Source organism: Xiphophorus maculatus, chromosome 5 (genome assembly GCF_002775205.1).
Source record: "Xiphophorus maculatus strain JP 163 A chromosome 5, X_maculatus-5.0-male, whole genome shotgun sequence".
Classification (NCBI taxonomy): Eukaryota; Metazoa; Chordata; class Actinopteri; order Cyprinodontiformes; family Poeciliidae; genus Xiphophorus; species Xiphophorus maculatus.
This window is the reverse complement of record NC_036447.1, coordinates 3,816,061-3,843,827: the sequence shown is the minus strand read 5'-3', so window position 1 is coordinate 3,843,827 and position 27,767 is coordinate 3,816,061. Positions and strand designations below refer to the sequence as shown.

The window sequence follows — 27,767 nt, the reverse complement described above, 5'->3', positions numbered from 1 at the left end:
TTCCATCTGCTCTTAAAGAAAAACTAGAGTTTTATGACTCCCTCAAAATGTTAAGACTATTTACATGATCCTCCTTTTTCATATGTACCTCCATATGTTTTGCCAGCTCCAAAATAAGCATTGAGGACAGCGTGACTTTGCTTTGTTCATTTTCTTTTGTGCCCCTGAAATCAAATAGTTGTGTGCATGCAGAAGAGGTTTTAAATCACTGCTGAATGAAGGCTGATTAGATGAGTTTATTACCTAATTATGAACATTTTTATGGTAACTCTGCATCCTTTTTCATTGTGGTGATGAGTCAGGGCTTCTCAAAATAAACCGCGGCAGTGTCCTGTTCAGTGTTGACGCGTCAAATGTATCTGTACAGCAAATTTTTCTTTATATAAACTGACAAGCAAAGGTGCATCTGATAAGGTAACAGTAATGCAGTTAAGTGAGGTTTTCTGAAAGTATGAGGAAAATTTTGACGCGTGTGAGACTTTCCATTTAGTGGCAACAAGAGTTTTTGTTTTTGGACAGATATATATCGCAACCACTTATTGCAAGTGGTTTTATTGCAAGGTTTTGTACAGATCCCATAGAGAACAAATCAGGTGGAAAAAAACCTGAATCGATGAATGAAACTGTCTGATCATTTATGTTTGTTTCAAATCTATCATGACGCTGCGTTATGTTGGTCTTTCCCCAGCCACAGATTGTCACAACTATTTATGCTCCTGGGTTTTTCCATTTTGTTGCAGCTCTGTCTGGTTTTCCTTTTTCCTCTTTTCAATTTTCACACCATGAAATCAAATTTTTTTTTAGATGTTCTGTTGTAAAACCCTAAACAAACTATTTCTAACACTTTTAGTTCGTCTTTATTGAGGCTATCAAAGAAACCTCGTGACTCAAAGAGAAGGAGCTAACTCAGCATTTTCAATACTTATCCTGAGGAGATGTAACATCATTTTTGCTTTTATTAAATATATTTTGTGTACATTGATGGAAGGTCTGATATCTACAAGAAACTAGAAGTTAAGTTGAATTATTTCCAATTGGAGATGAGGGATTACTTGAAACAAAAAGTAAATGTGAAAGATTTTCAACTTTCTCTTTCAGAGTTGCTTTAAATGACTGAAATCAGATGGAAATAAAAACACAATAGTGGGGATTCTTCAGCTCTTCACCACCCAGAATAATGGCAGATTGGGAGAATATTCAAATTTTGAATTGCAGAAAAAGTACACACTCTCACACCGACACAGTCCAGTGACATGTGCTGGTTTGTTTACATTTTAAATATTTACAGTTTTAAAATCACAAAAATATAGCTGCATACCTTTTTCCCTATGGTTTAAAGTCCTTTTGATGAGAGACGTGAGATACATTTCTGGAATGACTAGAATTTCCAGTCCCTCCCCAACCTGTTGCTGCACAGTGGTAGTCGGCTGGCTGAAAGACAGTTGCTAAACAGTTGTACCATTTGCATAAAAACACAAATCTGCCTGTTTGGAAAAGGCAGTAATACAGTGTAATATTCTATATGTTAGTTTGAAAGCCATTAATTTAAAAAATATTTTGAATTAGATTATAAGTGTAATAGTCTTCAAAATAAGAACAATTGTTGCCTTATGATATGATAATATAGTAATATATGCCACCTTAGCAATCCAAAAGGCCCATTTTGCTCTCAGTCCAGCTAAATAAAACTCATCTTGTGCCACAAATGTTACCTTATGACTATGTAACTTAACCTTTTCAAAACATATTTACAAGAGGAAATGTATTATTTTTAAACAAAAGAAACTTTTACTAAAAGATAGATGACGTTTATATCAAAAGTTTCTATGTAATAACAAAAAAGGAAGAAATAGTTCTAAGAAAAAAATCTTTTGTGAAGGTTTATAGGCAATTATTCCCAAATACTAAGTAAAAACTCAGTTTGTTAAAGTTAAGTTACTGAGAGTCATTGTGGAAAATCTAAAGAACAGCAAGTTGCAGACCCCTATGTCAGTGTGAGAACTTGATGCCGGCCCATGCTTACTGTCATACTCAAAGGTTATGTTTGTCATACTTTGCCCCCTTTATTGCTTATAAATATTGTAGGGAAAACATAGATGTTCTCAATATTGCCTTTCTAACTTGACTCAGTCAGTATAACTTCTGTATTTCCCTGATATTTCTCCACTGGAAGCATGTTCGGACTTTGTTGTGGAGTTTCTGTCTCCCTTAAAAGGGCCTCAGTGGGAGCAAGCGAGGCTTCGGGGTCGAGCGGATGAAGGAAAACATTGAACCCCGGAGGTCCTCCTCAGATGGCAGTAAACGGAGACAAGGGACCAAACTCCATGAGGCCTCTCGGCAGGGCGAAAGCAAATTTACAGCGCATGCTACACTCCGGATGAAACGGCGGCCGTTTTCCGACAATTGGCCAGAGAAACCTTTACCCAACAAATGTGACGGCACGGCCAAAGCGAAACAAAGGCCCAGCTCTTCGATTAAGTAGAGGATTCATTAAATCTGCTTAGCAAGTGGAACAGAGAACAAACGGTTTCTGTTGAACCCCCCACCGCCACCACCCTGCACCCCGCGTGCTTCAAGAGACAAACAAACAAGCAACCTGGACGGATTGTAACAGAGGGGTACTTGTGTGGCATTAGCCTCTTAGGCTAACGAGGTAATATTATTGCACAGTGTCCTCGGGATTGTGGGCAGCACTCTGTTTTCAAATTGCTGCTGTGATCTGCCACAGCTTGAAAATGGATTGCACATGCCATTAATAATTTAATATCCATTACAAACAAATGACCATTAAAAATTGATATTAGTTCTGCTGTTTCCACAGTCCACTTTTATCCCTGACAACAGGCTATTGTCACTGTGTTATACCTGTGTGTGTGGATCAGTTTCACAGCAACCACACTGGTAACCAAACCAGTTCAAAGGTGAGAATGTGAAGGTGAAGTTGTACACTTGATTTTTAGAAGAAATTTTAAAGATAATACAAAAATTTCTGAAAGCTGCATTAGTAGAATGTCTGTTTTCTCCAACTACAAAGCTTTGTCTGTCCTGACGTGCTCTTTGGACAAAAGTCAACATGTTTGTGGCGCGTCTGCATTTTTGTTTGGATATTTATAGTGGAATAAGCCAGAAATCATGTCATTGCCTCAGAAAGACAAACAAACCCTTGAAAACAAAGCACTCAATTTGAGAAAGCCCTCAGGAGAAGCGGTAGCACATAGAAGGGTGTCAAAGCAGTCTTTTGTTGCAGGGTAACTGCAGCGAAACATGGCTACTGAATAATAACACCCAGGTTTGCTTATATTTTGCAAGACAAGAGTTGCACATAATCACATTAGTGGTTCGCTAATCACAGCTTAAATTTGATAAAAGTCAACTCAGAAGGATCTGTTTCTAAAATTGCATTGCAAGACATTTTTGCACTTTTGCTTTGTGAAATTAAATAAAACTGTTTATGTTCATCTAATAGTAGGTTGCATTTGATTTTGTATTCATAGCTATATTCTACAAAAAGTATTTGCACCCTTCCGCATTTTGCATTAGCCACAAACTTTGTTGCATTTTTGAGAAACGCAAATTTATGCATAATCATGAAGAAAAGAACAAATCAGAAAAATGTGGCTTACTGCTATATTCAGATGCCTCTACTTAAATACTCCTAAAAACCACATAAATTCAGTTCAATATTTATCCCAAAAAGAAAATAAATGTTGTTATAAGTACAGTAGCTCGTATTATCTAAGAATCTTAAGTAGCAGTCAGTTTTGCATGAATCTAAAAAAGCCTCTCACTGAAGATTGTTGCTATCTGACCATCTCATGGTTATGTCATGTTAACAGCTCAATTTCCTGGCAACCAAGACAATATTCCAGCAGTTGTTGGCGAGCACTGCTAATCCACCTCACTTGCTTTTGCCACTCCTCTTTAGATCTGTTTGGCCTTATTGGTTAGAAAATCGGTCAGAGAGAGATTGTTTTAAGAAGCAGAGCCTCTCTGACTCAATACTTTTTAAAACAACCATTCACTGCAGTCAGAGCTGCAGGTCTTTTGTGCTAAATTTCCACCAGCTGAGCTCATCTGCACACTGAATTACCAAATAGCCCAAGCCCACCCAGATTGCATGGAAAACATTTACAAATGACACTCCTTGCGTTTTTACACAGATTCTGTGGCTGTATGTTTGGGATTGTTGTCCTGCAGGAAGGTGAACCTCCACCCCAGTTTAAAGCCTCCAACAGGTTGGCTCCCAGGATTGTCCTGTATTTAACTCAATCTTACCATCAACTCTGACTAATTTCAAAGTTCCTGCTGAACAAAGCATCCACAGAGCATGAATCACGGTTTCAATGTTTCATTAGCTTCTCGTCAGAAACCGCTTTTCAAACCAACAGACAGTGCTACAAAATAAGTAAAGAAACATTGACTTTTAGAATGTTTTTTTCCCCTCTTTTATTTTCTTTTATTCACTATTGAATAATTATTACATTTGTTTAGCGTAAATGTTGCCTCATACCTTCTAAGTTTAGTTGGTCATCAGTTCTTAGGATTTTCTTGACGATGTCCTCCAGAGCATAGATCCCAGACCGTTTCTTCTGTCTTTTTAGCCGTCAAAAACTTTTCCATATGTTCACCCCTCCCATGTGACTTAGCCTCTCAGCTCCTTCAGACTATCCAGCAGCAATTAGCAAACACCTAGTGGAATTGCTGAGCTCATTATACAAACAATTTCTGAGTGAAAAGGTGGTAAAGACATTGTTATAGGGTTAATAGAGGTGCGATGTTGTGATCACGTCCTAAAGACGGAGTTTCAGAAAGGGCAGAAGTTTTTAAAGAGACAGAGGCCCAATTTCTAAATTAGTCATATTTGCTATATATAGCAATTTTAAAACAACTTAACGTTACTTAATTGTACTTAACAATTACTTGATTGTGCTATAAAATGCAACTATATGCCTGGAAAATCCGTGTTACTGCCCATTTAACTTATATTTTACAATAAATAACTAAATAAAAATTTTTTTATAACGTTCCAATTGAAAATTTATGATTAAACATTTTATTTTTACTTTTCTTTTCCTCATCTCTCCAAGTTTCTGAGGACTTTGAAAAACTGTGACTTAAATCATTTATTCTAATATATTTGTTTACATCTAATCTATTTGGCAGCTCAATTTAGACATTTTACATCTTGAACCTGAAGTTTCAGAGTGTGATTATTTTATATGTAAAAAAAAAAAAATCAAGCTGCCAAGATAAATTTTGCTGATTAAACTGAAGTTTTAGTTTTAATTATGCCCAATTTCTCTTATAACCAAGGTATTGTGGGCTTCTTGTGTTGGAATTTGTTTGCTAGTGGATTAGTGATGTAGTGAACTGGAAGGTAAAGGTTAACTTTGGGATGTTTGTGAACAGTTGACTCTGCTTCCTGGTGCAGCTGTTTACAGTCCCGTGTGGCAAGTCCACAAAGCTGTGTACAGTGCTGCCGCTGCAGTGTTCCTTTGCATCTGGATGTTTGGCTAGCTGACTTTAGCCTTCTCTTTTATTAGAAATCAGTTACCATCTAAAATAATTCCTCTCTCCACCAGTATTTGGTACTTTGCCAAGTTGAACAGTTTCAAGTGCAGGTATAATTAAAAGCAGAAACTAAGAACTGCTCTGCAACGTTCAGCGTTTTTTTTTTTCCTGTTTCACTGCTCTGGATTATTCTCTCATACTGTGAACTAATGTGATCAAAGGTTTCATGCAGGGTTCAGCTTATTTCATGTTCCAGCTTGTCAACTAATGACACAAGAAGTAAAAATAGTGTGTGTCATAAGAGTGCTTTCTATTTCCAGAGTGTAGTTGTAGACTTAAAACAGGACCAGTATGAGAACACAGATGGCCAAAGATGGTGGGCACTAACCGCGCTGCAAGACCTGCCATCAGATTGGCATCCATGTTATTTCAGAAATGTAAAATAATCACTTGTCAGATCTGTAATAACATTCTTTTAACTGATTCATGCAGTGTAGATTAATAGTAAATAATTGCATGGAAATAACCGATGACTCTGCCAGGACTGCAATTAATAACTATAGAAGGTGCAAACAAAAAGCAACGGGGACAAAAGAGATGAGTGCTTCTCAATGCAGCACCATGAGGCGGCCTGCAGAGAACAGCTCTCTGTTCTCTCCCTTCCCAGTGCTTCTTGGCAGACTGAGGCGGCAGGAATGTGAGGCTGCTCTGTGCTGCTCTTTGCTGGGCTGCAGGGTTGTGAGTGCCTGGTCCCTCATTGCCGCCGCCGACTGTTTTAGTTTAGGCTGCGATGGGCCGGACTTCGCTGCCCTGCCCTGCGCTGCTCTGCATTGCAATCCTCTGGCAATTGTTGATTCTTTTAACACCAAGAGGGAAGAGGAGCCGCTCCCTGGCGCCCCAGAAAGGCATGGCCGCCCCTTCCTGTGTGAGCCGCTGATGGCTACCAGATGGCGAGTGAAGAGAGGGAGAGAGAAAGAGGAAGGGTCCCTTACTCCTTCACTTATATTAGTTCTGCCTTTGTGGTCTTCTGTTCACTGTAGGGGTTTTGCAGAATACATTTTTTTTCAACATTTACCTCCATCAGTGCAAAAACATAAAATCTTACCAAGTATTTTTGGTCTAGTTCCTAGTGCAAATATCGTAATACACTTGAAAAAAGACAACACTAACATACAAGTAATTTTTCAGACAGATATACTTTTGTTACTTTTGAATATTTATAAAAAGTACTAGTTCCACTGGCAGATATTTTTCACCTATAGCGTGAAAAAAATCTTGCAGGTGAAATAATCTGCCAGTGGAATTAGTACTTTTTATATTTTAAAAAATTATTGACTTAAAACAAGCACTTATATCGTCACAAAAAGTTACTTGTAAATTAGTTTTGTCCTATTTCAAGTGTACTCAGATCAAGCCTGTCACAATAAGCAATAAATCATTTAATCACTTGATAAAATAAAACGTGCTAGATAATTTTCACTTGTTTATTTCATATCATTCTACCAAAGACTTTTTTTTTTGGTTGTTTTGTTTATTTTCTACATTTAAAATGCCTTCCAGTGCCAGTGTTAAATAAGTTTATTGCTCTCTGGAAGGGCGTACTTCCATTGTTATGCTAGTACCATTATTGTACTTGAAAATGGTCTCAAGATTTTGTTTTGCAGTGATCACATGCTCCAACAAGTAGTTTAATTCTCATGATGCAATGTAAGTGGCTTATTTTAAGCCTTTTCTTGTAGGCATCCAAGCTATTTTACCTGAAGCCATTTTACAAGCGGGAAACAAAAAAGTGTCAGTTATTACTGACTCACGGAAGAGTTGCATGCTCCTTGAATGTCTCACCTATGTAACGTATTACTGAAGGTTTTCTCCTCATTCCTCTCAGGCAGAAGAGCTTGTTTGTGGTCATTCAGGAGTTTCAACAAAGACTTATGGGTGGACCAGTTCTTCCAGATTGAAAATCTTTTTACTTCCCAACAGGAGGCTGTCTGAACTCTGAACACAGAGACGGCGGTTAAATCCAGAACACGTGTTTTGATTTTTAAGCACAAGTCGTTTAGAAATAGGATAGAATTATTGCAAGTGTAACAAAAACAAAGCTAAATAATTAGACGATTATCTGAAGATATATTTCAGCATGAACTGAAATGAGATTCCTGTTGGGCTAAAATAGTACAACTTTGCAGTATCATGGTGTTTCCTCAAGGTTTTTAAATGAGTCCTTAATATGTTATTTGTTTGGTTAAAATACATAAAAAAAACAAACAAATATTATTTCCACTGTAAATATTGCAGTTGGGTTTAAAATGGAAAAATGACCAATTAGTTGCATTAGGCTGCCATTGAATGTAGAAATTTGCGACGGACCGAACTTTAGGTTCCTATTATCTGTAAGTCTAATATTCAAAATGACAAGAAATAAAGGCTTGAAATATTGAAGTCCGTTAGGGGTGTATATTTATTAATGTATCATTTATCATGCTAAATTTCTTATAATAAGAATTTGATTTATCCTTGTCATGATAAATTCCAATTAATTCTTAAAATTCCCCCAAACTTGTCAGGATTGTCAATTTCACTATTTTCTCCAGTGTTCAACAAGAGGATCAATAAATATTAATAAGATTGAAAATATGGTTAAATTTTGTTGCGGTGTGCCGCTTAGTGATATAAATCACACTTTATGTAGCGAAGACTATTGAAAATGGGAATATATTTGTGTTTGTGGGGCTATAAATGCTGTGATGCAGTCAGAGCCATACAGTTACTTAAAAAAGAAGCAATTTTTATTGTTACTTTTATTACAATGGTCCACAAAATATCGTAAGTCCATATTGCCCACCCCTACTATGGGTAACAAATTGAGTTTCACTTTCTGAAATGACGAAAAACATTTAACTTTTTCATGATATAACATTTTTTGTGAGGTACCTATATCCACATTTATCAGGTCACCTCTCAATTTAAACACACACACACCCCCCACACACACAGCAGGCATTCTTGTCATGTAGTACTATGTGATCTGACCCTAGCTGCTATGCCCACAGCCCCTTAATATAGCCCACTGCTGTCATGGTACTTTTTGCCCCTCTTCACCTGCTCTGCTGTGAGCGTCAGTACATGTCCATGTTTATCCCAACCTGGCCGGGGATTTCGGGGGTGTCTATATTACGACTAGCTGTGAAATATTGTTACCATCTTGCGTTATTTCCCAAGTAATCGTGACGCAGACAGTTTTCGGTAAAATGAGATTCATTCCCGTCTAACAGCCATTTGTTTCTCTTTTTGTTTTTTTTTAATATGTCTTTTTGCTTTGAAAGGCCCAATACTAAGATGAAAGAAACAGGCTGATAAAGAGAAGAGGTTCTGGTCATGTTTTGGCCACAGTCCCTTATTGCATTAGAGCTACTATGGCTCAGTGAGATATCTTTGTCCTGGCCATCAGCCAGAGGACATGTACACACACACACACACACACACACACACACACACACACACACACACACACACACACACACACACACACACACACACTCACCCCCACACTGAGAAAAGCAAAGAGATGCAGCAGAGACCCCTGCTCTCTGAGACGAATCATTTTGGGGACTGACTGGAAGCTGTGAGGACCTCTCTTTCTTTTTGCCGGCATTCCAAGGAACTTTCACATGTCCGCCGCTTCCTATGTTTTGCTCTTTTTCTTGACATGTCCTGGAAAACTGGAATACCTTCCTTAATTTTTCCATAACATTCAACAAATGGGACTGTGAGGAGTCACTTGTGGTAAGACTCAAAGGTGGGTTAGATTTCTTTATTTGACATTGAAACGCTGTTCGGTGAATTTATGAAACACCGCTCTTTCTCTATTTTTTTTTCTTCTTCTGATCTCAAAGGACTAAACTTAATTAACCAGGTGAAGATTTATAGCAAAATGTGGTTCCTTTACTGTGTTGCATTTCAGATGTTTGAAGTATTGAAGGGAGTTATGAGGCATTTTGATGAGTGGATTAGGTTACAGGTGGTAAACGAAGCAAGAAGATAATAGGCAATTTTGAAAGATTGTATTCTTTATTATTAAAACTCTACAAACTCACTGGCTGGATAAAAACTTACAAACTATCACATTAATTTTTAGAAGAGGTCAAGGTTGTGATATAATTTATTTTGGTTTTATTTTGCTAAAACTACCAGTCAGTTTGACAGCTGGGAGTTTTTTCAAACTATTATTGCACTAATGCAATATTACCAGTATCACACATTTGTAAGTCATCCTCGTCCTTTTTTCTGTCAACATAACTGAAAGCTGATTAATTATTGTGTCATTATATTGTATTTTTCTAACTTGGTAACAAATTGTTCCTAAGAACAAACCCCTTAGTAAAATTTCCTAAAACTGAACAAACATAAATGAAACTCCCATCATGCCTATACTGAAACTAATTTGGCCAACCTGTCTCATATTAAACTTGAAGCTTTTAAACACTAAACTAAAGGCCAATAAATAACCCAAAAGAACAGAAAAAAGTTTTCTCTTCTTACAGCTAGTTCTTGAGGTATATTCAGTGTTTTTATCTGAGAAATGGAAAGGTTGTGTGCTGCAGTGTGAAAAACCTATGAGGACTACCAAGAAAATTTAATTCTTGAAGTCTGAAGTGCCCTGTTCATGTTCTAGCAGCCCTTGGAGAGAGAACAAACTTCTCTGTTCTCAGTATATTTTGGAGTACAAGTGGTTTGTAGGTTGTCAGACAGCAAAGATGACTGATGGAGTAACTGGGGATTCCTTGTGATGGTTTTAGTTGTATCTTTAGATAAGGGTTCACAATATATTGCATGTATTGCAATATCGGTGTGTTCACTATTCATATCGTAAAAAACTGGAGTGCAATAATTGTCAGCTACTATATTCCAATATATATTTAGCCCTTTGGACCAGATGCTCCCAGGGAACACAATTTACATCATCCAAAATGCTAAAGGTCACAGAGTGATGGAACCACAGGTGAAAAAGGGGAAAGAAAAAGTAGGCATACTCTGCAACTGATATCGTCATAATATTTGCAACCTATGCGTGATGGCATATTTACAGGTTTCTTTGTGGAATATAACTCCTAAATATTTGCAGAAAATTCTCCTATTCACAGGTTTCTCTATATAACATATTGATATGCAGCCTGCAAAGCTAAAATACCTAGATGCAAACCTTCTTGATTGTCTATTGGTTGAGGTTTGCAAAGCAGCCAATCCAGGAGTAACATTAATTTTCCTTGGCACTGATTGACTGTCCCTCCAAGAGCAAAGATAAAGACCTGGAATATTCTGCAGTAGTGCCAAGATGTTTCCCACTGAACGTGTTTATGCATATTATGGTGTATCCCTTGAAGTATATCTGGTGCAGAAGGAGCATGCTGTGGGATTTTCTCCTTCTGAACCTCTGAAGTGCTTATGGTATCAGGAGACTCCCTCGTTCAGAAAGTCTTGCTGACCTCTCATCTTTTAAATTGCAAAAATATGATTAAAAAACTTTGCCTGACGCATTGCTTGTAATTCCAGTGTCCAGTGTGACAGCAAAGCACAGACTTATTCTCTAGATCAACATCAAAACCCTGAGATATTTGATTACACACAAGCAGGTGCGCAGTTTGGTCTGTATGGTCTTCCTCATGCAGGCCAGGACGAAGTTGTGAGTTTGCACGTTCAGGCCACAGCAGGTGAGTTGTTCATAATTCAAGTGCAAGTGTTTAATTTAATTGTTGTATGTAGTTACTGGGGCCATAGTGTTTTTGTTTTTGTCATAGTGGGGAAAAAGTTACTTATATTCATCCGCTTGATGTGTTACAGCTTAATGTGGCCTCTGTTCAGCTTGTTGAATACTAATTAAACTGGATGAAAATTAAGCCCAATTGAATATGTCATAATTTTAATAACTGACGGCTATAAGTACATTATGACGGGATTTTGGTAGTGTTTGAAGTTCATTTGGGTTTTTGTTGCCTAGTCTGCCAGAATGACTGGTGGCTTTTAGTTTATTTCTACATAATAAAGGAAAATTGCTTTGACAAAAATATTTAACTTCTTTGTCCTTTATGCTCCAGGTTATGCATAGCTCCTAAATGACTTGAAGGAAGATTGTGCGAGTTTGCCTTGTCAGCAGTGAAGGAACCTTGTGATCATGTGAGCCTAGTCTGCCATGCCAGAGGAATGTGTTGCATTTTAAGGATGTAGCTTTGGCAAGTGCATGTGACCAAAGGGAAAGAAAAAAAGGTTCTGTATGAAAATGTCAAGGTTGTGGAGGAACAAAGCGTGACCTGCTAGATACATAGATGGAAATGCAATAGGAAAAACTGTGGGAATGTAATAAACTTTGTTTCAGGGAGGAACATGTCTTGATGTCAGCTGAGATTCTTTTATCTGTAGCACAGCTTTAGTTCCCATGGCTCTTTGTAGGCTGCCATCTGTACGTACAAACCGTCCTCAGAGTGTGCTGATTGAATAGAGCACTGTATGAAAAAGCCTAATTGAGAACATTGAGTCTGGGAATGATTTTCAGCATCAGCTCCCATCAGTTATAGTCAGAGAGGAATCATAATGTTTTTCTAACGCATTAGCCAGAGAGACGCTCTGTTTTTATCTTTTGTCAAAGAAACAATCAAACCAGAAGACATCCTGATTAATAGTTTGTATTTGATCAGATTTTCAGTAAAATCAAGATGAAAGACGGAAAATATGAAAACAATGCATGAAAGATTTATTCTGCATGTTTAAGTTTACCGAAACACCTGAGAGAAAACTGTCTTCATCTACCAATAAATACATTTTCTTTTCTATGTAGTTTTTAAAAATGTTTATGTGCCCTAGAGCAGTGTTTCCCAACCCTGGTCCTCAAGGCTCACTGCCCTGCATGTTTTAGGTATTTCCTTGCTTTAGTCCAGCTGATTTCAATTGATGACTGATTAACAGGCGTTTGTTGAACTGCATTCAGTTGAATCAGGCACATTAAAGCAGGGAAACCTCTAAAACATGTAGGACAGTGAGCTTTGAGGACCAGGGATGGGAAACACTGAGATAGAGGCCATAAGATGGAGTAAATTATGTTGCATTTATAGAAACTTTTTAATGACAGTGAGGCCTAATTAAGTTAGATTAGTGGTAAAAATGAAACAACTGATACAACATTCCACGTCTGCACATATAAATATTGAAAATAAAAGCAATAAATATCACCTTGCTAGTTTTATAAATGCAGTGTATTCAGGGTTTATATAGCTGTATTATATTTTATAATTTAAAATGTTTTTACAGGGAATGAACATGTTCTCTTTAAGATGCAGCTTACGGTTTGAGATTTTGGTTCTGGTTGTGGAAATGCAAAATTATCCATTTTAAGTTCTTTTATTTCACGCAAGGAGCACCACGTTTTGATAAAATGATCAAAACTGCTGTATTTATTAATGAAGCCAGACTTTTAATATTCCAAACTAAACGCATGGAATCAAAAATCAAGTTTCTTGATTTTCTCAAAAACCTTTAAATCTTGTATTGTGAGTATAATCCTACACACCTTGCTGCAATGGACCTATAAAAAGATGGAAAAAATCTGCAAAGAAAATCACATTTTAATATTTTTTTATGTTAATATGTAGACTTAAACGGGAGTAAATTAACATTTATTTTAAGAAATGGGGCCATCAGAATCCACAGGTGTGCAGGCACACACCCACAGAAGCCAGTTGAGAAGTAAGGACATGATGTAGGGACAATGTGAAGTAATAGTTTAGCTGCAGAAACAATTCAGCATTCCTTTCTGCTTGTGATACGTTTGAGAAATTCCACAAGTTCCTCAGTGGCTGTGAATCAGCGTACGGTGAAACAACTCAGGAGCGCATATGCAGGGCATGACTTCCAAGGCATGTGTTGACACTACACACACTCACTCTCAGCTGAAAGTGAAGCAGTATCATCTGAATGCGACACCAGAGAGTGGAGGTGTGCGCCAGTTTCAAGGGACTGGTTTTAAATGGAGGCGTGCCGCTTAATTTGGCCGGGAGACAAGCCCAGGCATGCAGGCAGCTCTGCTCTTAAGACACAACACCTAGCATGGGACATACAGCAGCACGACTGGAAGCTTTGTTGAAGAATCATTTACACAGGAGAACAACTGCAGGGCCCTGCAAAAGCAATCACACTTCTGCAATCTTTGATCATTTTAAAGCACCAGAAGTTTTTTAAATTGAAATTTTAAATGACTTAACAACTTGACATTATTTTGAAAGTAGAATGAAAAATTGTACAGCTGTACATTGGCTTTGCACATTTACAGACTGAAACTTCTTATAGCTTAAAGTCAGTCAGTTTAGATGACGAGCATCTACAAACAGAAGTTTTTAAATCTTCTCATTCAGATTTAGGCTGGGACTTTGACTAGGTCATTTAGACATTATGCTTTGATTTAAGCCATTCTATTGTATTAAAATTTTCAACCGACTTAATTGCAGTATCTGTAATTAATTAACTGCATTTTAATTGAAAACCATGTATTGATAAAATTAACATATTCGATTCCAAAACATTTTTTGGAATTGAAATTTTTTGAATAGATACACAAAAGAGCTCAACAACAAATATATCTAAAGGCCGTATTATGTATTTTACAGGCACATAGTACAATTTTAAATCACAATTAAAACTTCAGTTGTTACAAACATGCTATGTATTTCAAATAACATTTTACCAGCATTTTACTGAGAAGTAGCTCGTATAATGAGCTCAGAAGACGTGCAGTTCCACCAGATGTTTGCTAATTGCTGCTGGCTAGTCTGAAGGAGCTGAGTTAGGGATGGTTGCTCAGTGAGGCAGAAGCTCAGAAACTGCATCCCTGAGGAGGAGCTGTGAAAGATTAAATCCCAATGGGCCAAGAGGGAGCGGCTTTGTTGTCCTTCACTGTTTGCGGATGTAGTTTCTGCATCAGATTTATGGGGGTACCGGAAACATGTGAATACAAAGGTTCCGGGTGGGACTTTTGCATATTGAAGAACAAAAAAAGTGACTAAGTCAGTGAAAATGTTTAACACATCAAAATATTCATAATTAATCTAAATTAATGCAGTAAAATTCCAGCCCTCCTTTTTGAATATTGTCAATCCACATCATGTTGCAAGGAACCTGAAAGCTACTGAAGGCTGATCTTTTGCTGAGCAGCCAGGCACCACTTTTTTATTGCTGCACAGATATGTTATCAGAGTCCATTTCCTTATTATATGCTCAGTATCTCAAGCCATTTCCTCATGGACTGACTCTTGCAAGAGAGCTGCTAATCAGATCATGTCCGAAGCAACCTCTCAGTGGCCACTTAATGTGATTTTGAATAATTTTCATTGGAGTGATTGGATTAGACTGCTGTTGCTCACTTCATGGACCATGATAGGGTTTGATGCACCTGCAGTGAAGCCCAAGACGGTACAACGCTGTAAGAAAAACACTCTTTCTGTGGGTTGATCAGAGAGAAAAGAATATTAACATACTGTAACAAGTAAGCAGCGCATTCACACATTAACACACATGCACCCACACTCTCCCGCAGATGGTTTTTACGCCTGACTGTAGAGTCATCCTTCTCACTATGCAGTGATCCACGCCTGCAGAAAGCAGAGAGGACCACTTTGGATCTGTATATTGTGAACTGGAACAAAAGCATATGCATTCATCACTGAATACTTATACTATTTGTTTTTATTATTATTTATGAACTATTTCAGATTAATTTAAACGTGTGAGGTTTCCCTGCAGGGCCTAGCAAATTAAATTTAGAAGACTAGAATATGTGATGCTTTGTAAAATGTGCTTCGTTTGTTCTGCATGTTGGGTAAGGTGTTATCTCGTAACAAAGTGGTAAAGCTCATGATTCAGGGCAGTAAACAGAAAAATAATTTCTCACGCAACATTTAGATTTTCCTGCAAACTCACTACAGAAATCAGATTTTGAATCAGGCTGATTGTAGTTTGGTTCGACATCAGAAATCATAACATTCTTGTTGCATGATCTACAATGAACCTCTTTATATTTGTAGTTTGGTATTGGCAGATTATTTTTCTTCTGAGGAACATTACTCAGAATATTTGTGGAAAATTTGCCTGTTTGCAGACTTCTTTCATAGAGGTTATCTAAAGTATCTGAAAGAAAATGCAGCTTGGGAATACCTTGACATGCCATTGGCTGGTGCTTGCAAAGGAGCCAATTGAGGAGCTCCATTCATTGTCCTTGTTGCTGATTGGCTGTTCTCCCAACTGTGGAGATGAGCAATACTAGATATTTACTTATGTAGTAGTGCCAAGACGTATTAATGCATATTGAGGTATATTTGGTGTCTCATCTAGTAAAATAGGCAGTTGTATAAAGAAAATGATGCAATAGCTTGGAATGTCAGAAAAAAGTGCTGTAATTTGTAGACTTTCTTGTAATTTTTCCTATTAATAATGACAATATAATAATGATTTCTAACAGATCGTTTAGGTTCTGTAGGAAAGGAGAGGGTCAGAGGTGAAAAGGTCAAATTTCAAAGTTTGGTTTACTCTACTATACTAAAGCAATTACCTCAAACAACAAAACAAGGTAAACCGACACTTATATTTAATTTTAATTGCTAAGTATTTTAAGCTGTTAAGTAAAGTGAATAAAGTTACACCCAAAACTATTCATACCCTTGGCAGATTTGGCTTATCAGCTTTTTTCCTGTTTGATGATCGATCTTTGATGATGAGCTCCAGTTTTTGAGACTGGAAGGCCTCATTTCAATCACCCTAATCTTTAGCTTCCTTTACAAATTCTCCATCAGAAGTTGCCAAAACATTATTATTGCTTCCAGTCAAAAGAAACACATCTGTAAAGTCAAACACATTGTTTTTAAGTTGACCTATTTTCCAAAAATCTATTTAGCTCTTAAACTTAAAAATAATGTCAAATTAACACAAATGTCAATTTTAAGATGTACATTTTATGGTCTTTAAAAATTGTCCTGAAAATTGCAGAAAGATTTAAGCAAACTATGAACTGACAGTGGGACAAAACCCGCTTTGGCATGCGGAACCGCCTGTTGAGCAGGGGGAGATATTTTTGGTTCTTCTCACCTATCTTAAGCCGGCCTCTCCAAGGTGTTCTGTATTGCAGAGGGCCGTGTGTTTCAGGGGGTGGTGGGCATTTGTTGCCAGGGGAGGTGATGTGTTATTTTCAGTCCATTGTGTCTACTTCCTGTGGGTCATGGGTTATTGGAGCTGGGTGTTGCAGACTTTGGAGAACAGGAGGAGGAGGGGGAGAGTCAGTGGAGAAGGCAGGAAAGTGGTCAGAGCAACTGGACAACAGTGACTGGTCAGCAACTTGGTTTCTTTGCTTGTTTTTCTGCTCTGCTTTTAGCCGAGCCACGCTTGGACTCTTCAGAATCAGGTAAAAGAATATCTACATATTGCTCAAATGTAAGCTGGTTATTAGTTTAAGTAAAAATCACAATTTAAAAAATAATTTTGTGACCATCGTCAGTGGAGCAACTCCTTTTGAGGAGAGATACTGCATTTTAAAAATAAGTTTTAAGGTTTCTACAAACAGCTTTGTCGGGATGCCAGTACAGAATGGTGATGTTATTTCTCTCGACAAGAAAAGGCGCTTTGATCATTGCATTTGTAGAAAAAGTTCTACAAAAGATTTGGTTACTGTAGTTTAGAATTGATATGTCTTTTACCAAGAATACGATATTACAGCTACCTTTAGTATAAATGAAGGGTTTGGACCTGTGCTTCATAACAATAACAAACCAACAGGTCAGGGTTTTTGACCACATGCAAAGTTTTCTGTCTGATTTGAGATCTTAACCCAATTCCCGCTTTTTTGCAGTGTACTGTCAGCAGACCTATACCGGATAGATCCAGGTAACTGTTGAATGTTAGCAGAGCTTCTAAACTTAGAACCTGACAAACCCCCCCAACACGACGGTGACAAAAAGAGGCAAAACAGGAAACCTTTTTGCACAGAATGCGTGTCGGGAACAGATGACCAGGAAGATAAAAAGCGCTAACAAAGTGGAAACTTCCACTCAGGGATGTTATTTTGCTTTGTGTGTGTTTTTCTCTTCTTTTTTATGTGTTTATAATTAAGCACCAAGTTGGTTGAAACCTCTGGTTGAGGGATTGTTGGTTTGGTTATGGTTTAAAAGGCAAAGGAACGCGGTGAACCAGTTCAGTTTCAGATGTTATAGGTAACCCGAGGTGCTTCTGTGCTCCTTCAGTCATACACGATGGGATGTTAATATTTAAACCTGCTCCATTGAAGTTAATGCTTCACCGGGAATCTGTGTAGTGAGGCTGGTTTAACCAGCCGCGGTGCTACTGATTGGCTCGTCTCTTTCTTGTGCACTCATCTGTTACTCCTTCCCCACATATTTCCTCTTAATATCCATCTCTGCGTCAGACTGGCTGTCTGAAACTTATCAGCGATACAGTATGATGACGGTTTCTGTTCTCACACCACAAGGAAGAGTTGGTGCCCCGTTTATGTCTGCGGCTTTCACACAACAACAATGTTGTCTTGAGCTGTGCTGACTAAGGAGAGACCGTAGGACCTCAGCAGGAAATATCTGAATAATCTGATGCTTTCTACAGAAGTATCTGGTAAACAACAATATTTGATTTATTAATTTTTGTTGTGTTGTTGTTAATTTCATTTAAAAAAATTTTTAGACAATATTGTTTGTGCTTGCTTGTGTTATGACAGATCCCAGCCACCTTGTGAGTTGGTGTAAAATTTACATTGTGGTCTTAATGGGAAATACTTTGGATAATCAGAGCTGTCTAATTATAGGTCACCTGTGAAAGCCTAGAGATTATCACCTGTTAATCATTTACATAATGAGCAGAAGAAAGATGGCTGCATGACTCATGGAGGTTGTATTTTTGTAGGACTGGGCTTCAGAGTAAACTTAGGCTGGTGAGAATTTTACAGCTGCACATGAAAGCTGAGTAACTGAAATGGTAAACTGAGAAAGGGAAGAAAAGATTGTAAAAGGAAAAGAGTAGAAACTGGCTTGGGTTCATGCACTGCTGTGAAAAAATACTATTTCTTCTGCTTTATCTTTGGTAACACTTTATTTGATGGCGTGTGCATAAGACTGATATGACACTGTCATAAATATGACATAACACCCGTCATGAACATGAAGGAGTCTTTATGAATGTCTGACTGTTGTCATGAAGTGGCATTCGGTAAATAATGAGTTTTAATGCAAAGTTGCTTTAAAAGTTGCATTAAAAGTCCCAAATTTACATGATTTTGCAAACAATGTCACTTTAGTGCGAAGTGTCATGTCAGTTTCATAACAAATAAAGTGTTACCTTGTCTTTTTTGTCACAGTTTGGTCTTTCAAATCAAAACAGATTTTAATCTCTCTCAAACCTTAGTGAATACATAATGTTCCATTGTCAAAAGAAAAGAGAAATTATCCAGCCTGTTCTTAATACGCCTGATTACTGCCAATATTTTCAAATCAAGAAATAGGTTGAATAGAACCTGTCTGACAACATGAGATAGGTTCACTGGTGACATAAGGGAATTTACTTATTTTTATTCAGTCATGTAGGTTTGGATAGTTTTTCCTCCTTAATAAATGAAATAATCTCTTTCTTTGTCTTTGTCTGATTTGAAACATTTAAGTGAAACACAAAATCATAAGCAGAAGGAATCTCTAAGGGGGTGAATACATTTACACAACACTGCACTTTGTCTGTATGTCATGAACAGATACAGTATGAACGTAGTAAACGGTGATATTTCTAACTATATCAGGTGTTTTCTATGCGAGTATATCTGTTGAAAATTTGTCTTCAGAAACCCTGCAGCTTCAAAGCCTCCAATAACCTCTCTTAACAAGAGTGGGCGTACTCTTGCATATTTTTTACAGTGTCTACAACAGATGTTGGTTAACCAGTTTATTTCTGGCCACACAGGAATGCACAAATGTTACCTTTAAACTACATGCCCCAGCTGCACAAAACAACTGCCCTGCTTGGCCCCTTTTAGCTTATGCTGGCTCAGTTTCTTCACGCAGCAGTGTTCTGTTTGTTCTGTGCATCCGAACGCAACGTTACCAAGTAATGAGCTACATTTGAATGAAGAAACCAAAATCTGGTGATTACTGTGAGGTTTTTGTAACCTATTCACTATGAAACTGCACGCCAAAGGACATTTGATTTACTGGTAGTTGTTCTTCTTCACTTCGACTCATTGGCACAGATGCACTGATCTGACTTCTACCAGCTGATACTCGTGTCTGTTTTTTTTAAAGGCTGGCCTGCGGATTTCAACTGTGGCGATTTTTATCCCATTTGCTGTAACACAAATAATCATTTTTTAAAGAAATGTTGTTTTAATTTACGCACAACTTCTGTAAATTCAGGACAAAGATTGTCAAGGCAAGTGTTTATTGATGGGTAAGCAGAGACACAACATGAGAACCCTCCACTAATCCAAGGTTTCACTCAGCATCCATTAGAAGATTCTGCACTGAGCTTGCTCTTGATGATAGATGCATTTAAACATGATCTCATCCTTCTTACAGCTGTCCTATAGGTAACCTTATGATCACACCTGTAGGTGTAGCTGTAAGTGCTACTTTGATGATGTCACCACCATCAAACTCTGGGTATAATTTAAACCTCTGTTCTTTTTTTCACTCAGTTTGATTTACTTCTGTGGTATTTATCCCAAAAGAAAATCAAAAGACATTGAAAAAGACAAAATGGTGGTGCTGTGGGCAGCAAGGATCTCCAGTAGCAGTCAGTATTGCAACTAATCTGCGGAGACGATATTTCACAGTAACATGTCCTAGACGAAGCCATGAGTTGTTTGCAAGCTCTGCTAATCCACCTCATTTTGCTTTTGTCGCCCCTCTTTAAAAACTCTCTAAATCTCAAATTTAGAAGAGATTTTTAAATATCTTCTAAATTAGAATGTTTACATTGCTTTCAATGTAAATATCTTTACAATGTTTGCAAATTGTCCAAATAAATATGCGGACAAAAGTCTACAAAAAGAATAAATCAGAAATACCATAACAGAACTTCTCCAACATGCTGCCACCGTGAGCAATGCAGTTCTAAAACAAAACTGCAATACTCCCTGATATTTTATAGTGCCAAAAATCACCAGTACACATTAGTTTAATTTTGTTTCTTTTTTTTTAACTGGAATTTACATCCATTTATTTTTTACTCCATCAGCTTTTTAAACAGCCAGATTTAAACTCCCAATTGCTCTTTATTTTAGATCTATTTTAACTCAGTTGTCCTGGCATTAACATCCCGATGCACTAGATTTGTGGTTTCACAATGCTAGGACAAGCTAATTTATCATGTTTTTTTCTGTTTGTCTTCTTATTACAGTTGCATGCACAATTTCTCATCAGAAATCTTTCGGCTCTGCAAGGTGCTTCTTTTTCTATTCAAATTTATTGGGGTGTAAGAAAGGTTGATGCCCATTTTAGGTGAAATTCTGCATGTCAAACTTTCATTTCTGAGAAAATTAAGGCTTGAGCTCTTCAATAGCTGTGCTTCTGACCTGTGTGGGAGAAAGGTTGCTTACACACAAAGGGACCATGTGATGTTCCAGTTTAACAAAGATTTGTTCTTGTTTTCTCCCAGAAAGGGATGAAATTAAGAGGTTGACACCGATTTGGGAACACAGCTACATTGTGGAAAAATAATAACTAACATGTTCAGAACCAATTGGGAGTTAAAGGTTCTGGTGGTAATACTTAGGAAGATGCTTTAGTTGGACACGGAGGCGCACACAGTGTTGTTACTTCTGATTGTTTGCCTGGGTGGTCCTATCTTTAGCACTACTCTTCTTTTACTCTATTTTTTTCTCTGCTTTCTTTTGCCTCTCTGTTTAGGCATGGACTTTGTGTTTCTTCTTAAATTGTATAATTTCATTCTTGTGTACTTAGTTATTGAATACCACTTGGTTGTTGGGAATGTTTTATTTAGCTCTGGACAGAATTGGAAAAGTCCAGCAATCGAAATTGATGTAATTTAATCTAATTGTGTGTTTTCTTTACACCCTCCTTACAATTTGCTTCCATTAACTGTGGTACCGATCCCTGCATAAATCAATCGAATTTTAAGACAGTTTCTGACTCCACATATCTGTGAGCGGAAAATGTCGACAAGATTGTGGAAACTAAGAAAGCAAATGGAAGTAATTACTCTTACAGAGTTAATTTTCCAACATTGTAATGCTCAGAGCTTAAATGGAATATATAGATATTCTTGCATGGTGTTGCAGTACTAACTGCAAAACTTTACAGCCAGTTTGTTTGAAACTATTGAATAATTAGTAATATCCTTAAATCATTCTAATTTCACTGTAGGTTATTATGCCTACAGAAACTCATTCCAGCTCACACCAATGCTGCCTGGGTTTCTAAAATTGTCTTAAGATAAACAAATCTTTCTAAATTATTTGTGTTTTGCCTTAATTCTGGGAATTTATCATCTGCAGTTCTGTTTTTGGGAGATATAAAAACTTGTTCCAATAAGATTAAAAATATGATTATATAGTTCTTGCATGCAAAACGGGATGATGAAAAGTTAATTTACCACATTCGTCTTTGCACTGAGAAAAGTGTAAGTGTGGGGAAGGTCTGCTTAGACAGAATGGAAAAAAATGTAAGTAGTTTACTGAACGTTTAGAAGTCATTTATCTTTACTAGTGAGTTTAATCTCACTGCAGCCAAACAGTGAGATAGCATGTTTTTCTATTTGTATTATTTTATTAAATGTATGTTTTTGTTTCTGGTGAATAATCAGTATTTACTGAAAAAAGGAGGTCACTGTCACACCCCATTTCAAATTGACTAGACACACAAACACCTGCAAAATTGATAAGGCAGAGGACTTACTGTCTTCAAGCTAATATGTCCTGACCGATCTCTCTCAGAAGAAGAAGGGCCAGTGAATTTTTGTCCATCTGCACCGTCTGGGTCTATTAGTTTTTAACATGCACTGTCACTTCTTGTTATGGCTGCTTCTTGACCTAAGTGACCTCCTTTGAACATCTATGACTGCAGCTTTGGGAGATGGGTTGCAGAGGAAGAGCTTTTTTGAAAGCTTTTCATGTTGGGGTGTCTGACATCTTTCTATTGACTGTGTGGACAGGAAACTGAATCATGGATGCAGGGAAAAGAAATGAAAAGAGAAGCCAGACTCTAAATTACAAGGAGAAATACAAGAGAAGGGATTTGCTTGTATTTATAAAGGAACTGATTTAAGTGTTGGTTAGCTTAGATATTTGAAAGATTAACAGTTTTCATCTGTCTGCCATTCGCTCTAATGCTTTGCCACAGTTTTGTTTCTGGCAAATGAGTCTAAAAATGCAATTTAAGCAATTCAAAATATCCCAAGACTTTAATATTAAAACAAATAGGAAAGAAAGCCAGTTTTCATTGGAACGAATCCGTTGTCATCTTGCTGGTTGACATAGACTTCTACCACGTCTAAGCTGCCGCTTTCTGAGGCTCAACCCTGATGATTTAGCTCTGGCGGCTCTCAGAGGGTCTGGGCCGACCCTGATTACGTTAAACAGGAAGTCAGAAGTGGGAGAGGTCACGAACTGCAGAACCCACAACACACTGCAACACTTGATAAAAGCCAAAAGGCGCAAACAACAACAAAACAGCACACGCTCCTACTCGCTGCCAATAGCTGAATTACGTCAAAACAGACAGCAACTGCTCTGGGAACGACATTTACAGGGTGAGCTCGTTGTACTTTAGTCACTCTTTAAAATAATTATTTCATGCATAATGTTCTAAATGCTGCTTTTGTCTTGACAGTTGAAGATTTATTGTAAATTTTAAGGTAACATGATGACTCTTGCAGTTGAAGTTGACGGTTTACCATGAATGCTAACAGAAAAACTCTGAAGAAAAACACATGCAGAGGGTTTTTAGATTGAAAGAGTTTATTTGCAGTGTATCTATTGCAGTGAGAATCCATCCATCATCTGGATTGGCGGGCATGACTTTATAACACGTGAATAATTACCAACACACATTGCATCCCATACATCCGTTTGCAGTTTAAATATTGCAGATAAAGTTATTGTGATGACCCTTTATTTGCTGTATGACTGTTGCTTATAATGTGTAGAAAGAAACAAAAATTGTATAAAACTGGATCAGAATTAGCCTTCCAAACTTCAGTTGGTGTGTTTTTGTGATTTGGATTAATTTAAAAATGTTTTTCACAAACAGAATAATCTTGCTTTTACCTTGAGGCCACAGACTGATGGTAGCATTAGCTTTCTGCTTGCTAAATGTTGGTGTAAGATACGGAGATATTTTATGGAAATCCCTTTGGCTTCCAGCAGGAGGTGTTCGATGACGCATTGCTTGCTTAGCCAAAGGCCATGGTTCTTCATGGTTCGTTAACCGCCTTCTCTTGTGCTCATGGATGTAAAAATAGCAACTTAGCAAGAATCCCAATCCTGCCCTGCTAACAAAGACTGATTTATTCAAATTGTGACACAAAACATAGAGGAGCTTTTGTCCTTCCCCTTCTTCCCTCACTGCAGACCTCGTCACACAGGCCATGGGTGCTAAAATCTCTGACGTTCCAAAGCCTCTCTTAAAACAGCCTTTCTACAGTTCTGGCTCAGGAACCTCAAGTTGAGCTGAATTGAATGAAAATAGACTTAAAAATTAGTTTTCACCATATTTGTGTAAAATCATTTTTTGCAGCCTTCTGCATCAGCAAATAGAATTATGTAATATTTTGGTATTTAGTCGAATATCTTAAAATGTCAAACTTATGTAGAAGGTATTTTCTTATTTTACTGTATATCAAGTAAAATGGTGGATTATTGCTGCTTTACTGTTGCTATAGCATAATCTTTCTGCTGAAGCATGCGTATAAGAACCATTATTTGTTTGTATACATGATTTCCCCCCAGAATAACTTGCTAAGCCCGGTGGTTAGAGCAGTAAACCAACAGTCTGTTTTTGTCTTAAATGGTAAAAGTTCTCAGGACAACATTGTAATGTGGCAAAACAGTGGCCAGAGTTACTTATTGGCACTCTTGCAGATCAGAGAAAATATTAAAAATAACACTGATCTGTCAGTTTTGCTTTTTTCTTTCTATTGTTAATTGGAATTTATTAAGACAACAATAAATCAAGATTCATATCATAAGAAATTATTCACAACAATTCATAGATAAATGCCGACCCCCGCTGACGGTGTACGTTTTATATCTTTATATATATTCAAAAAAATATCTAACTGAATCGGCAATCGTTTTTTTTTCTTTTTCTGATTGCTGATTGGCCAGAAAACTGCAATCGGTGCATCGCTAAAAATCTGTTTTTTGTCTTTTCTCAGCTTATCTTCATCGTCATTTTTATTACGATGTAAAACATTCAAGTGTAACAAAAAACAGAAGTAATCTTTGAGGAAGCAAATACTGTTTTACAGCACTGTGTCATAATGCTGTAGAAATAAAAGGACCTGTCATCCAAACAGCACATAGTCTTGTTTATTTCTGAACTTAATGTATTCTGTATGATTATTTTTGCCTGATAAGAGTAACACATATTTTTTATCATCTAAATCTTGACCTTCTCTGCATCAACTTCACCCCACGCATATTGCACCCAATCTCTTCGTTCTCAGTGTGTGTGTGTGTGTGTGTTTTCCTGACGAACAAACAGAGAAGCTGTCCTAGTCAAAGATGAGTCAGTACAGCTGGGGTGCAGGTCACTTAACCACAGCCCACTCAGATGGGACAGATGGCTCAGCCAGTCTCATGCTGATACATCTTAAATGTACATTCAGGTCTTTGTTTTTGAAGAGAAGAGAGGTATCAGTTCATCAAAAAACATCTTGAAAAAGTTAAAAATGAAACCAAGCCCCCTTCAAAAAAGGTTACTTTCATTTAAATCGGTTAAATTTTCATGAAATTTGCGTTAGTAGGAAATAGTGCTTTGTACTCGTAAGAAGTTCCTTAGTGCTGTTAGTTCTTGTAGAAAAAATAATCTGTTCACACCCAAGAGTTGAAAGCCATCTGACCTTTGTTCTGACCTTTTAATGTCTTCTGGGATTGATCAGTGTGAAGTTATTCATTTTTGATTCATTTTTGCATATTAGAAAACTAGATATTGAACACAATGTTGCACCCAAAACTTGCTGCAGTTTTATCTGGTCCAGGAAATCACACTCCGAGTTATACCTGCCACATGGATATTAGTTGTTACTAAAACTACAAATCCCAGGGTGCACTAAAACACCCACAACAGCATATTTGTGCATTCAGTTTGTATCTAATTGCATGTTCCCAGTGTCTGCCAAAAGTCAACACAAGTTCCCTGAAGTTGTAATTCATTTGTAGGAAGTTGGAAGTCTCTCCTGGTTGCCCTGGGTTCAAAATGCAATATGGCTGCCATTGTTTCAAAACGTAATGTTAATTTCAAATTTATTTCTAATTTAAATGTAAATTTTCACTTTCAACCTTCCACTGAGGGCTCACTCATTCTCTGCTTTTTACCATGTGTGACCAAAATGTTTTTCCATTTCAGGAACCTTTTGCCAGGAAGTAGAGCAGTTTATGGGGCTTCTATTCAAATATTTAAATAAGAAAAAATCTGATTATTTTTCCACATTCATAAACTGCATAAAAACTATAACCTTCCATCTCTAAATGCATGCATTCTGGTCTCTAACTGCATCAGCCAAAACTAGGGATGCCCAATATGGCTGAATAAGCATCGGTATTGGTAAATTTTAGTTATTTTTAACATATTGATATCAGTCCAATATAAACCAGGCAACAATAATAACTAATTTTTTTGCCTTTTTACGGAATGGTTGAGGAGGTTGGCCATGTGGCATTTGTTTGGTCATGTGACTGCGATGGTGATGCAGAGCAGGAATGTGGGGATTTTTAGATGCCTTAATTTTTAGTGTAATATTTTTTGTATAAAATATTTATAAATAAAGAAATCAAGCTGATTGCTAAAAATATTCAGTTTTTTGTGTAAAACATTAATTGCAGAGCAACTGAATCATTTAGCTTTTTATTGTCTTCAAAGCAATTTAAATGGTTTGCAATTGTGCACAGCATTGGAAAAGTAGCACCAGATAGGGCAGTGTTCCCAACCCTGGTTCTCAAGGCACACCACTCTACATGTTTTAGGTATTTCCTTGCTTCAGTCCAGCTGATTTCAATTGATGACTGATTAACAGGCGTTTGTTGAACAGCAATCGGTTGAATCAGGCACATTAAAGCAGGGAAACCTCTAAAACATGTAGGACAATGTGCCTTGAGGATCAGGGTTGGGAAACACTGAGATAGAGGATCTGCATTCAGCAGTGATTTTTAAAACATTTACTGGGAAACGAAAGCCATGTTAAACCATGTTTTATTTCTTGTTACAGAGCCAACACGCCTCCTTATTTCAGTGACTCGAGTCATGACTCCTTACTGCTTCTGACATATTTCGTCATTTAGTCACAAGGCCACTAAAGATGAAGTTGTGTAGCTTAATAGTCTGTGATGACTGCATGTTGGCATTAGTGCATATAAAGACCTTTTATGCTGCATTAAGCTGTCCAACCTATGAATTACAATTCAGCTTTCAAGAGCTGTAAAACCAGAGACTGAGAACCCTAATTAGTGTAGAGCGGTTAATTAGCTACTGGTTTTATTTATTTATTTATTTTACATTTTTCATTCCCACTCGTGATTGATTGATTAGACTGGTTCTAATTTCTGTGTCTTTAAGCTGTTGCATATTTAAAGAAATTAGCAAGTTTTGAATTCCTTCATACTTTGTTGGTTCTTGCTTTGACTTTGGCAAATAAGGTTGACTTGCATTTCTTCCTCCTCCATATGGGAATACATATTATACTCAAACCACTCCTATATGCTTTTTTTTGCTTGCACAAGTGAGTAGGGGCGGGCAATTCGGACGTAAAGTTTTATTACAACACTTTGCGGTACCATTTTGATGATAAAAGTGGTAAGAACTATTTATTGCAACTTTTTTAGATAACTGTATGACTATTACTGTGTGTCACAGCAATTACAGCCCCACATATACAAATAATGCTCTTGAAAACCATTCCCATTCCTAATACGCTTCTTTAGGACACCAGTCTAGAAAAAGATCAAATGAGAGCTAAGAATTTACTGTCTATTGAGCTTCTGTGAAAGATTACATTTGGCG

The 27,767-nt window shown here is 37.2% G+C and overlaps 1 protein-coding gene across 11 annotated transcripts in view; it reads left to right on the top strand.

Annotated features, from left to right (window-relative positions):
- The window catches only part of gab1 (GRB2 associated binding protein 1), a 64,066-nt gene that overhangs the window by 3,864 nt on the left and 32,435 nt on the right, over positions 1-27,767 (top strand). Inside the window, exon 1 of one of the 11 annotated variants that reach the window (XM_023333401.1) lies at positions 9,117-9,307. The exons of 7 other annotated variants lie outside the window; for them this stretch is intronic. The gene's annotated coding sequence lies outside the window, so the exon portion shown is untranslated. Of the gene's footprint in view, positions 1-9,116; positions 9,308-16,873; positions 16,946-17,976; positions 18,163-23,217; positions 23,299-27,767 lie in introns of those variants that run through there. 3 more of the 11 variants (XM_023333402.1, XM_023333399.1, XM_023333400.1) reach the window with 3 other exon arrangements.